The sequence below is a fragment of the Vicia villosa genome, unplaced genomic scaffold (assembly GCF_029867415.1).
Source record: "Vicia villosa cultivar HV-30 ecotype Madison, WI unplaced genomic scaffold, Vvil1.0 ctg.002353F_1_1, whole genome shotgun sequence".
In the NCBI taxonomy this organism is placed as follows: domain Eukaryota; kingdom Viridiplantae; phylum Streptophyta; class Magnoliopsida; order Fabales; family Fabaceae; genus Vicia; species Vicia villosa.
In genome coordinates, this window is record NW_026705904.1 from 16,090 (window position 1) to 27,020 (window position 10,931).

A 10,931-nucleotide genomic window follows, 5' to 3' on the forward strand; every position below is an offset into this window, starting at 1 on the left:
GGGGGTTTGAATAAGTGTAGCTTTAAAACTTGTAAGCTAAGATAAAAACAATTTGCACAATGATTTTTATCCTGGTTCGTTGTTAACTAAACTACTCCAGTCCACCCCCTTGGAGTGATTTACCTCACCTGAGGATTTAATCCACTAATCACGTAAGATTACAATGGTTCTCCACTTAGACAACTTCTAAATCTTCTAGAGTATACTGATCACAACCTGATCACTCTAGGAACAAACTGCTTAGATACCCTCTAAGACTTTCTAGAGTATTCTGATCAACAACCTGATCACTCTAGTTCTTACAAATTAATGTAAACAAATTCTTTTAAGAGTTACAATGCTTCTTAAAAAGCTATTATCACAACTGTGATTTTCTCTTAAGTTTAAGCTTAATCTCACTAATATATTACAACAACAATGTAGTGAGGTTGAAGATGAAGTTTGAGAGCTTTTTGAATTTGACAGCGTTTCTGTATATTTATGCAAGTGTTGTATTCAGCTTCTCATCAGAACTTCTATTTATAGGCGTTTGAGAAGATGACCGTTGGGAGCATTTAATGCTTTGCGTAATCCGTACAGCATTGCATTTAATGTTTCACTCTTTTGTCAACTACCTCGAGCCTTGCTTTCGCTGTGTCTACTGACGTTGCCTTTAATAACTACTAACGTTCCTTTTGTCAGTCAGCGTAGCCTGCCATCTTGTACTTGCTTCTGATATGATGTTTGTGTAAACAACGTTTGAATATCATCAGAGTCAAACAGCTTGGTGCAGAGCATCTTCTTGTCTTCTGACCTTGAAGTGCTTCTTAGCGTGATACCATGAGAACTTCAGTGCTTCTGCTTCTGATCTCAAGTCCTTCTGATGCTTCCATAAACCATGTTCTGATTCTGCTTGACCATCTTCTGATGTCTTGCCAGACCATGTTCTGATGTTGCATGCTGAACCTTCTGAGTCAGTGCTTCTTGCGCTGATTTTGTGCATACTCTTTATGTGATTCCTGAAATGGAAATTGCATAGGATTAGAGTACCACATTATCTCATACAAAATTCATATACATTGTTATCATCAAAACTAAGAATATTGATCAGAACAAATCTTGTTCTAACAGTTTTTACTTTAATTATTTATATTAATTAATTGAAAATTATGTGGATTATGTGTTAATTATGTGCTTAATTGGTTTTGTGTTATTTTGTTGGGAATTATTACTAAATAAAATAAGTTAGTGATGGTTATTAGCTATTGGGCCTATGTTGGTGTTAGAAATTGGGAGATACTAATTAGAGCCCCTTAGCAAAGTGGGAAATAGAAAGGGTTTAACAAAAACAAGGGTTTTAGAGAATTAGAGAGTTGGAAGCTTATTTTGTGAAAATTGGGAAAAGAAAAGAAAGAAGAGAAGAGTGAAGAGAAGAGGAGAATCCAAGATTGAAGCTAGAGTTGTCTTCAATCCAAAACCTAAGGTAAGGGTGAGATTCTTTCATGATAAAGTGTTGTATGATGATGTTTAGGGTGGGATTGATTATATGTTGTTTCTCCATGAATGTGTGAATTGAAATTGTTAGGGTTTATGATAGAATCCATGAAATTGTGCCATTAATCATGTTATTGATGTTTGTGTGAGAACCCATAACTAGAAACATGAATAGGAACCCATAACATGTGATAAAATTATGTTTGAAATGAGTTTGGTTGGTTAAAATCGAATTTGAGATGGTGTTGAAAGTGCTGAAAATGCACAGAATTTTACAGTTCTGGTGTGGAGCGTCGGACCAGCGTTTTGCTTCCTCGGGCGAGTGCTTGTTCTGTGACTTCCGCCGGGCGAGCAAGTTGCTTCGTCGGGAGAGCAAGCGCCCACAGGTTTCCGTCGGGCGATTCAAGCGGGCGAGGAGATGTCACGCTACTGCCTTGGAGCGCCGGGCGAGTGGATACTTCCGCAGGCGAAAATGCCCTGTTTGGAAAAGTTCAAAAGATCATAACTTTTGATCCGTAACTCCTTTTTAAGTGTCGTTTCAACCTCCGTGAAGCTCTAATTGATGTTTTTCTAATGAATATGATTGGAAAACCTTTGGAAAACTTTTTGAATCTTTTCTAGAAATATATCATTTGATGTTGTGATTGTTTTTGTGAAGTGATGTATTGTTGTATGATGTTACAACATAGCGACGTGAATGTGAAGTGATATATTGTTGTTCAGAAGGGTGTTCTCTCTTTAAACTTTGTTGATACAGAACATCAGTGGGCTGATATCTTTACAAAACCCCTTGCTGAAGATAGGTTTAAGTTCATTCTGAAGAATATCAGTATGAATTTATGCCCATAATGAAGGTGTTGAGAAGGTCTGATATATGGATTAGATTTGAAATGCTTATTTATTTTCTTATCAGATGTTCTGGTTTTGTATCCTCTTTTAGACACTCTGATTCTGTTATTGCTAACGTTTCATATGTCTAAGTATGATCTAGAACTTCTGTTAAAGCAAAACAGCTGTCACCAGCTATTCCAGATGATGACCACGTGTTCATTCTAAAGGGACAAGCATGCGTGCAGTTGATGAGACGCCGCCCTAGGTAACTGTGCAAATCTTTTCAAATCTCACGCTATCTCCAATAACGTCTATCAATATTAAATGTGATTGATTCTTTGCATTCTATAACTGCCCCCATTCAGAAGTTCATTGCATTTTGTTTTCACGTCCGTGTCTCTTCTTGTTATATGTATTTAAGTCTCTTCTTCTCTCTTTTCAAAATCCCTAAAGTTAAGAAACCCCTTAATCTCAAGTGTTCTTCAATGGCGTCTTCATCTAAGCAACAAGTTGGTTCGTCTTCTCAACAACAAGAACAAGATCAACAACAACAACAGAATGTTCCATAGAAGACCTGTCTGATTCCTCTAAACGAATTAGAAGTCATTGCTGAAATGATGGTCGATTTTGATAATTTGGAAGAACATGACATTCATTTGAAGGATGATATGATATTTCAGGGCTACGAAGCATTCTTCTATCGTCTGTGTGGACCAGTCTACCCAAATTTAGTTAAAGAGTTTTGGGTTCACGCTACAATCATGCCAAAGGAAATTCGGTCGTTCGTTCATGGTGAAGAAATCTCAACTACAGAAAATTTTCTCAGAAGATTGTTTGGTTTGGAAAATGTTGAAGGTGCTTCTAGAGCAATCATTGGAAGAACAGACTGAGACGCTGTTTATACAAAAATCTTCAAATCTGGAAAAGAGTCTACAATCATCAAGGAATTGAAGGATTCCTACATAATTTGGGCGAATATCTTTCTGGGTTGCATCTACCATAGAAAGGCAACTGTTTCTTCTAACTATATCAACAAGGACCAACAATATATTCTGTATTGTATTGGTAAACAAGAGAAGACGGATCTTACTTACATCATTTTCAACCACATGTGGAATCATGTGAGAGACTTTAGGGAGCAAGCCAGAATGAAGTCTACCAAGTACAAAAGGAACATCATTCCTTTTGGAACGATAATTACAGATCTTCTGGTTCAAACTGGATTAGTTGGTGATCTAGAAAAAGCTGGAATTATTAAAGCTCCTTTTGCAATGTGTGGAAGTACCATGAATGCCCATACTCTGAAAAAGATAAATCTGATTGAGACAATTGCTGCTACTCCCAGCGTGGACCGTGAAATCTTGACCAGAAAGGCTCCTGCTCTGGCTGATTTTGAACTGTTTTTCAAAATTGAGCATCCAAACATTGTTATCAGCTATCTGAATCTCTGTAAAGAAGAAGGCTCTGCGTATGATCCTGTGTGGATAAGCAACAAAAAGCTTTTCACTACAGCTGATCTAGTACCATAAACAAAGGAAGAGAAAAAGAAGAAGAAAAGAAAGCTAGAACATCCAGAAGGAAGGAAAGATAAGAAGGAAAAGAAAGTAGAGCAGAAAGAAGTTGTTCAAGAAAAGGAAGAAGAAAAGAAGGAAGAAAAGAAGGAAAAAAAGAGGAAGACTGTTGGTGATGGACCTTCCAAGCCTCCGAAAAAGAAGCAAAAATCTTCAGGTATTACTATTTCTGAGCCTGTTTTTGTTCCTATTTTAATTTCTAAACCTGCATCAACAGAAGCTCCACCAGAAAAATCACCAGAAAAGTCACTAAAAAAAGCCCTAGAAAATCCTCCTCCAACCACCAAACCTTCTAACCCTCCATCTTCTGCCTCCACCAAGTCTAAAGGCAAAAAGCCTATTCTTGTTTTAACGCCCCTAAACACCATTCTTCCAGAAAAACCTACACCTTTTGAAAGTCAACCACCTCCTTCTGAATCTCAACTGCAATCCACTCCTCAAACTTCTGACCCTCAACCTGCTGTTGACATTCTAGTTTTCTTCAACCTCCCATCTCCAGAGTTATCCTTTTCTGACTCTTTCATTCGTCTAATGAACACCTTTAAATCACCAAACACTACCTCTGACCCCATTGTCGTAGTTGTCATACCCCAAAATTTGCCCACCACATTTTCATACTCAAGCTCATTTGAATGTCAAAGGCTCGGGACCTGACTGAATGTACACTCTCCCAAATAACAACCCTCAAGCTAGGGTTTTGATCTTTTCAAAGTAAAATCAGTTTTTGATACCTCAAGTGGACTCTATGGCCTCTCATATGCCTCAAAGGATCCTTATGACAAGTTGCAAGCTCTGATTCATAAGACTGTCCAGTCAATTGCTCAGAAAGTCAACAGTCGACTAGTTTGACCTTAAAGTCAACTGTGGTCAAAGTACAATCAAAACTCCTGACTTTTTGTCAACAACTTTATTTTGAATTATCATTCATCATTTTATAAAGGATTGATCATGATTCATCAAGAAAAGTTCAGAAATCAACAAAACCAAAAGTTTCTAAATTAGGGTTTTCATACGAGAAAGTCAACTAAACTTTGACCAGCCATAACTCCCATATGGAACATCAGAAATTTCCCATCCAAAGCTCATTTTGAAGGAAATTGAATTCTCTACAATCTTGTCTCTCACAAGCCAAGTCTAAAAATGCTTCATTTGAGAGATATGGATCAAAAGATTATAGGTCCTTTTTGAAAGTCAACCAAAAGCAGTTTTTTGTCAAAGCCAATATCATCAAGATAAAATCCTAAAATGGAAAAAAGCTTCCAAAATGGCTTGTATAAGACATCTTGAGGTTTCAAAAATGTCCTAGAACTCCTCCATATCTTTAAAATTGAGGGAGATATGCCTTGTCAAAGTTGGACAAATTTGAGTGAAAAATCTGAAGCAAATATGGTTCAAAGTGAGTTTTCTTGTAAATGGACCCAATCTCTTTTGCTTCAATATTGACCTTCAAGTTATCCAAGCCCTCAAGATCCAATTCCCACGAATTTAGAGAATTTATTTGATTTATTATGAATGTTTTATTCATTTAAAAGTGATTAAACACAAAATAAATCAAGCAAAATCAAAGATTTGATTTGGACCCTGATTCCAATCATAATCAACCATCAAATAACATATAATCTCATCAAATTTCGTTCAAAAATATTGGAAAGAGATAGGCTTCAAAAATAGAAAGATTTGTACCATATTTTGTCAAAATTTCAAGAGATCAAAACTCAATATCCAAGCCCACATAAAACCCTAATCTCCTCTTATATATAAAGACCAACATGCGCATTGAAAGGGGGACGAAAATTAGGAGAAAGAACAAGGGTTTCAAGTTGTCAAAATTTCAAAGAAGAGAGAACAAGTTGCATTCTTCATTCAAGGCTAATCCATGGAAAAACAAGGACTCTATTCAACCTCTGAGACATCACAAAGGTAGGTCCAGGTAGTTTTTGAACCTTGTTCACGTGTGGAATTCGCATAGTGTTATTGACAACTTCATGCATATTTTCCAATTCATACATCTGGCTTATTAACGTGTTATAATGTGAACTAATGATATGGATGAGTTTATGACACCTTTTAGATCAGGATGGAACCCTGGGTATAAAGCTTTAAGGCCTAAAACGCATTATGCCATTGTTGGGGCAAGGAAGATGTTAGAACAAGATTTGTTCTGATCAATATTCTTAGTTTTGATGATAACAAGGATATGAATTTTGTGTGAGATAATGTGGTACTCTAATACATTGCAATTTCCCTTTCAGGAAATATATAAAGAGTATGCACAAATCAGCGCTCAGAAGCTTTGTCTCAGAAGGTTCAGCATGCAACATCAGAACATGGTCTGGCAAGACATCAGAAGATGGTCAAGGCAGAATCAGAACATAGGTCTATGAAAGCATCAGAAGAACTTGAGGTCAGAAGCAGAAGCACTGAAGTTCTCATGGTATCACGCTCAGAAGCACTTCAAGGTCAGAAGACAAGAAGATGCTATGCACCAAGCTGTTTGACTCTGATGATATTCAAATATTTTATTCACAAACATCAGATCAGAAGAAAGTACAGGTGGCAGGCTACGCTGACTGACAAAAGGAACGTTGGAAGCTATTAAAGGCAACGCCAGTAGACACAGCGTGAACAAGGCTCGAGGTAGTTGACAAAAGCGTGAAACATTAAATGCAAAGCTGTACGGAATACGCAAAGCATTAAATGCGCCCAACGGTCATCTTCTCAAACGCCTATAAATATGAAGTTCTGATGAGAAGCAAGGTTACCAATTCTGAATGCAATTATTCTGAAAAACTTGCTGAAACGCTGTTCAAATTCAAAGCTCAGAAACTTCATCTTCATCAAAGCTCACTACATTGCTGTTGTAATATATTAGTGAGATTAAGCTTAAACGTTAAGAGAAATATCATTGTTGTGATTATAGCTTTTAAGAAGCATTGTAAAACTCTCATTTGATTACATTAATTTGTAAGTAACTAGAGTGATCAAGTGTTGATCAGGATACTCTAGGAAGTCTTAGCTTGTGTCTAAGCAGTTGTAATTAGAGTGATCACGTGGTGGTCAGGATACTCTAAGAAAGTCTTAGCTTGTGTCTAAGCATTTGTTCCTGGAGTGATCAGGTTGTGATCAGGATACTCTAGAAGACTTAGTCGTGGGCTAAGTGGAAAACCATTGTAATCTGTTGCGATTAGTGGATTAAATCCTCAAGTGAGGTAAATCACTCCGTGGGGGTGGACTGGAGTAGTTTAGTTAACAACGAACCAGGATAAAAATAACTGTGCAAATTGTTTTTATCTTTCAAGTTTTTAAGACTACACTTATTCAAACCCCCCCTTTCTAAGTGTTTTTCTATCCTTCAATTGGCATCAGAGCGCCGGTTCTAAGGTGCAAGCACTTAACCGTGTTTAGAAAAGATTCAAGAAGAGAAAAACGCTTCAGTAAAAGATGGCTGGTGAATCTCAATCAAATCCAACTGCATCTACATCTGGCTCTGCTGAGCAATACAACGGTAACAATGGTTATACTAGACCACCAGTATTTGATGGTGAAAACTTTGAATACTGGAAAGATAAACTGGAAAGTTACTTTCTTGGTCTAGATGCTGATCTATGGGATCTTCTGTTGGATGGTTACAAACATCCTGTTAAAGCTACTGGTGTAAGGCTCACGAGAAGCGAAATGACTAATGATCAAAAGAAAGATTTCAAAAATCATCACAAATGCAGGACTGTTTTGCTTAATGCTATCTCTCATGCTGAGTATGAGAAGATATCTAACAGGGAAACGGCCCATGACATATATGACTCCTTGAAAATGACTCATGAAGGAAATGCTCAAGTCAAGGAGACTAAAGCTCTTGCTCTAATCCAGAAATATGAAGCCTTCAAGATGGAGGATGATGAAGATATTGAGAAGATGTTCTCAAGATTTCAAACTCTAACTGCTGGATTGAGAGTTCTGGATAAAGGCTACACCAAGGCTGATCATGTAAAGAAGATTATCAGAAGCTTACCCAGAAGATGGGGTCCAATGGTGACTGCATTCAAGATTGCCAAGAATCTGAATGAAGTTTCTTTGGAAGAGCTTATCAGTGCCTTAAGAAGCCATGAAATAGAGCTGGACGCAAACGAGCCTCAGAAGAAAGGTAAGTCTATTGCATTAAAATCTAATGTTAAAAAATGCACTAACGCTTTTCAGGCTAGAGAAGAAGATCCTGAAGAATCAGAATCTGAAGAAGAAGATGAACTGTCCATGATCTCCAGAAGGGTAAATCAACTCTGGAAGAGCAAGCAAAGGAAGTTCAGAGGCTTCAGAAGTTCAAAGAGATTTGAACGAGGAGAATCTTCTGGTGACAGAAGATCTGACAAGAAGAAGGCTGTCTGCTATGAGTGCAATGAGCTTGGACATTACAAGAACGAGTGTCCAAAACTTCAGAAGGAGAATCCCAAGAAGAAGTTTCATAAGAAGAAAGGTCTTATGGCAACATGGGATGATTCTGAATCAGAATCAGAATCAGACTCTGAAGGAGAGCAAGCCAACTTTGCGCTGATGGCTACAGAAGATGGTGGATCAGAATCTACATCAGAATCAGATTCTGAAGAGGTATTTTCTGAACTATCTAAAGAAGAGTTAGTTTCCAGTTTAACAGAACTTCTGGAACTCAAGGCTCATCTTAGTATCAAATACAAAAGGCTGAAAAAGCAGTTTGAATTTGAAACTAAGAAGCTGGAATTGGAAAATTCTGAACTGAAGGAAAAAGTTTTAAATCTATCCAAAGACAGTGGATCTCCTTCTGAAACAGAAAAATCCATTCCTAGCATAAATCATATTCTGAAAGAATATGACTCGAGCTTCAGAAAGTTCTTATCTAGAAGTATTGGCATAAGTCATCTTGCTTCTATGATATATGGTGTTTCTGGAAACAGAAGGTTTGGTTTTGGCTATGAGGGTGATACCTCACATAAATTTGAACCTATTGATGATCTGAAGATCACATACAAGCCATTGTATGATCAGTTCAAATATGGCCATGCACATGATATCAGGCTCACTTCACATGCACAGAAGTTTAACACCGTTCACACCAAGAAGCTTGTGACACATCCTAAGAAATATCATGCTGACAAACCTAAAGAATATCATGCTGTTTCTCCTGTTAAATATTTTGCTAAACCCAAGTTCAATCAGAACTTGAGGAGAACTAACAAGAAAGGACCCAAGAAATTGTGGGTACCTAAGGAGAAGATAATTTCTGTTGCAGATATCCTTGGCGGCAAAGAGGACAGAAAGCAAAATGTCATGGTACCTGGACTCTGGGTGCTCGCGACACATGACGGGAAGAAGGTCTACATTCCAAGACCTGGTGCTTAAACCAGGTGGAGAAGTCAAGTTTGGAGGAGATCAAAAGGGCAAAATCATTGGCTCTGGAACCATTAGTCTTGGTAACTCTCCTTCCATAACTAATGTACTTCTTGTTGAAGGATTAACGCATAACTTATTGTCCATAAGTCAATTAAGTGACAATGGTTATGATATAATCTTCAATCAAAAGTCTTGCAAGGCTGTAAGTCAGAAGGATGGCTCAATCCTATTTACAGGCAAGAGGAAGAACAACATTTATAAGATTGATCTTTCTGATCTTGAGAAGCAGAAGGTGACTTGTCTTATGTCTGTTTCTGAGGAGCAATGGGTCTGGCACAGAAGATTAGGACATGCTAGTTTGAGAAAGACTTCTCAGATTAACAAACTAAATCTGGTCAGAGGACTCCCAAATCTGAAATTCAAATCAGATGCTCTTTGTGAAGCATGTCAGAAGGGCAAGTTCTCCAGACCTGCATTCAAGTCTAAGAATGTTGTTTCTACCTGAAGGCCGTTAGAACTCTTGCACATTGATCTGTTTGGCCCAGTCAAAACAGCATCTGTCAGAGGGAAGAAATATGGATTAGTCATCGTTGATGATTATAGCCGTTGGACATGGGTAAAGTTCTTGAAACACAAGGATGAGTCTCATTCAGTGTTCTTTGAATTCTGCACTCAGATCCAATCTGAGAAGGAGTGCAAAATCATAAAGGACAGAAGTGATCATGGTGGTGAATTTGAGAACAAACTCTTTGAGGAGTTCTTCAAAGAAAATGGTATTGCCCATGATTTCTCTTGTCCTAGAACTCCACAGCAAAATGGAGTTGTAGAGCGAAAGAATAGGACTCTACAAGAAATAGCCAGAACCATGATCAATGGAACCAATATGGCTAAGCATTTCTGGGCAGAAGCAATAAACACTGCATGTTATATTCAGAATAGAATCTCTATCAGACCTATTCTAAATAAGACTCCTTATGAATTGTGGAAGAACAGAAAGCCCAACATTTCATATTTCCATCCTTTTGGATGTGTATGTTTTATTCTGAATACTAAAGATCATCTTGGTAAGTTTGATTCTAAAGCACAAAAGTGTTTCCTTCTTGGATATTCTGAACGCTCTAAAGGCTACAGAGTATACAATACTGAAACATTGATTGTAGAAGAATCAATCAATATCAGGTTTGATGATAAGCTTGGTCTTGAAAAACCAAAGCAGTTTGAGAATTTTGCAGATTTTGATATTGATATATCAGAAGCAGTAGAACCAAGAAGCAATGCTGCAGAAGCTGGCAGTCTCAGAAGCACTGAATCAGAAGATCAAGTTGCTGCATCTTTAGAGAATCTCAGAATTTCTGAAGAACCAACAGTCAGAAGATCACCTAGACTTGCCTCAGCTCACTCAGAAGATGTGATCCTTGGGAAGAAAGATGATCCTATCAGAACAAGATCATTTCTAAAGAATGACAATCAGAAGCAGTGATCAGAATCAGAAGGCGTAAAGTCTATTCATATTTTATAGCTGTCATCTATTATCTGATGGTGAACACGTGTCTGTGCGGTTAGTACAAAGCGTGCAGTTGAAAAGACGCCGACCTAGGTAACTGTGTTAAATCATTTCATTTACCACGTTCTCTCACCTAACGTCACTTATCAATAAATGAAAATTGATTTCTCTGATTCTGTAACTGTTCATTTTCT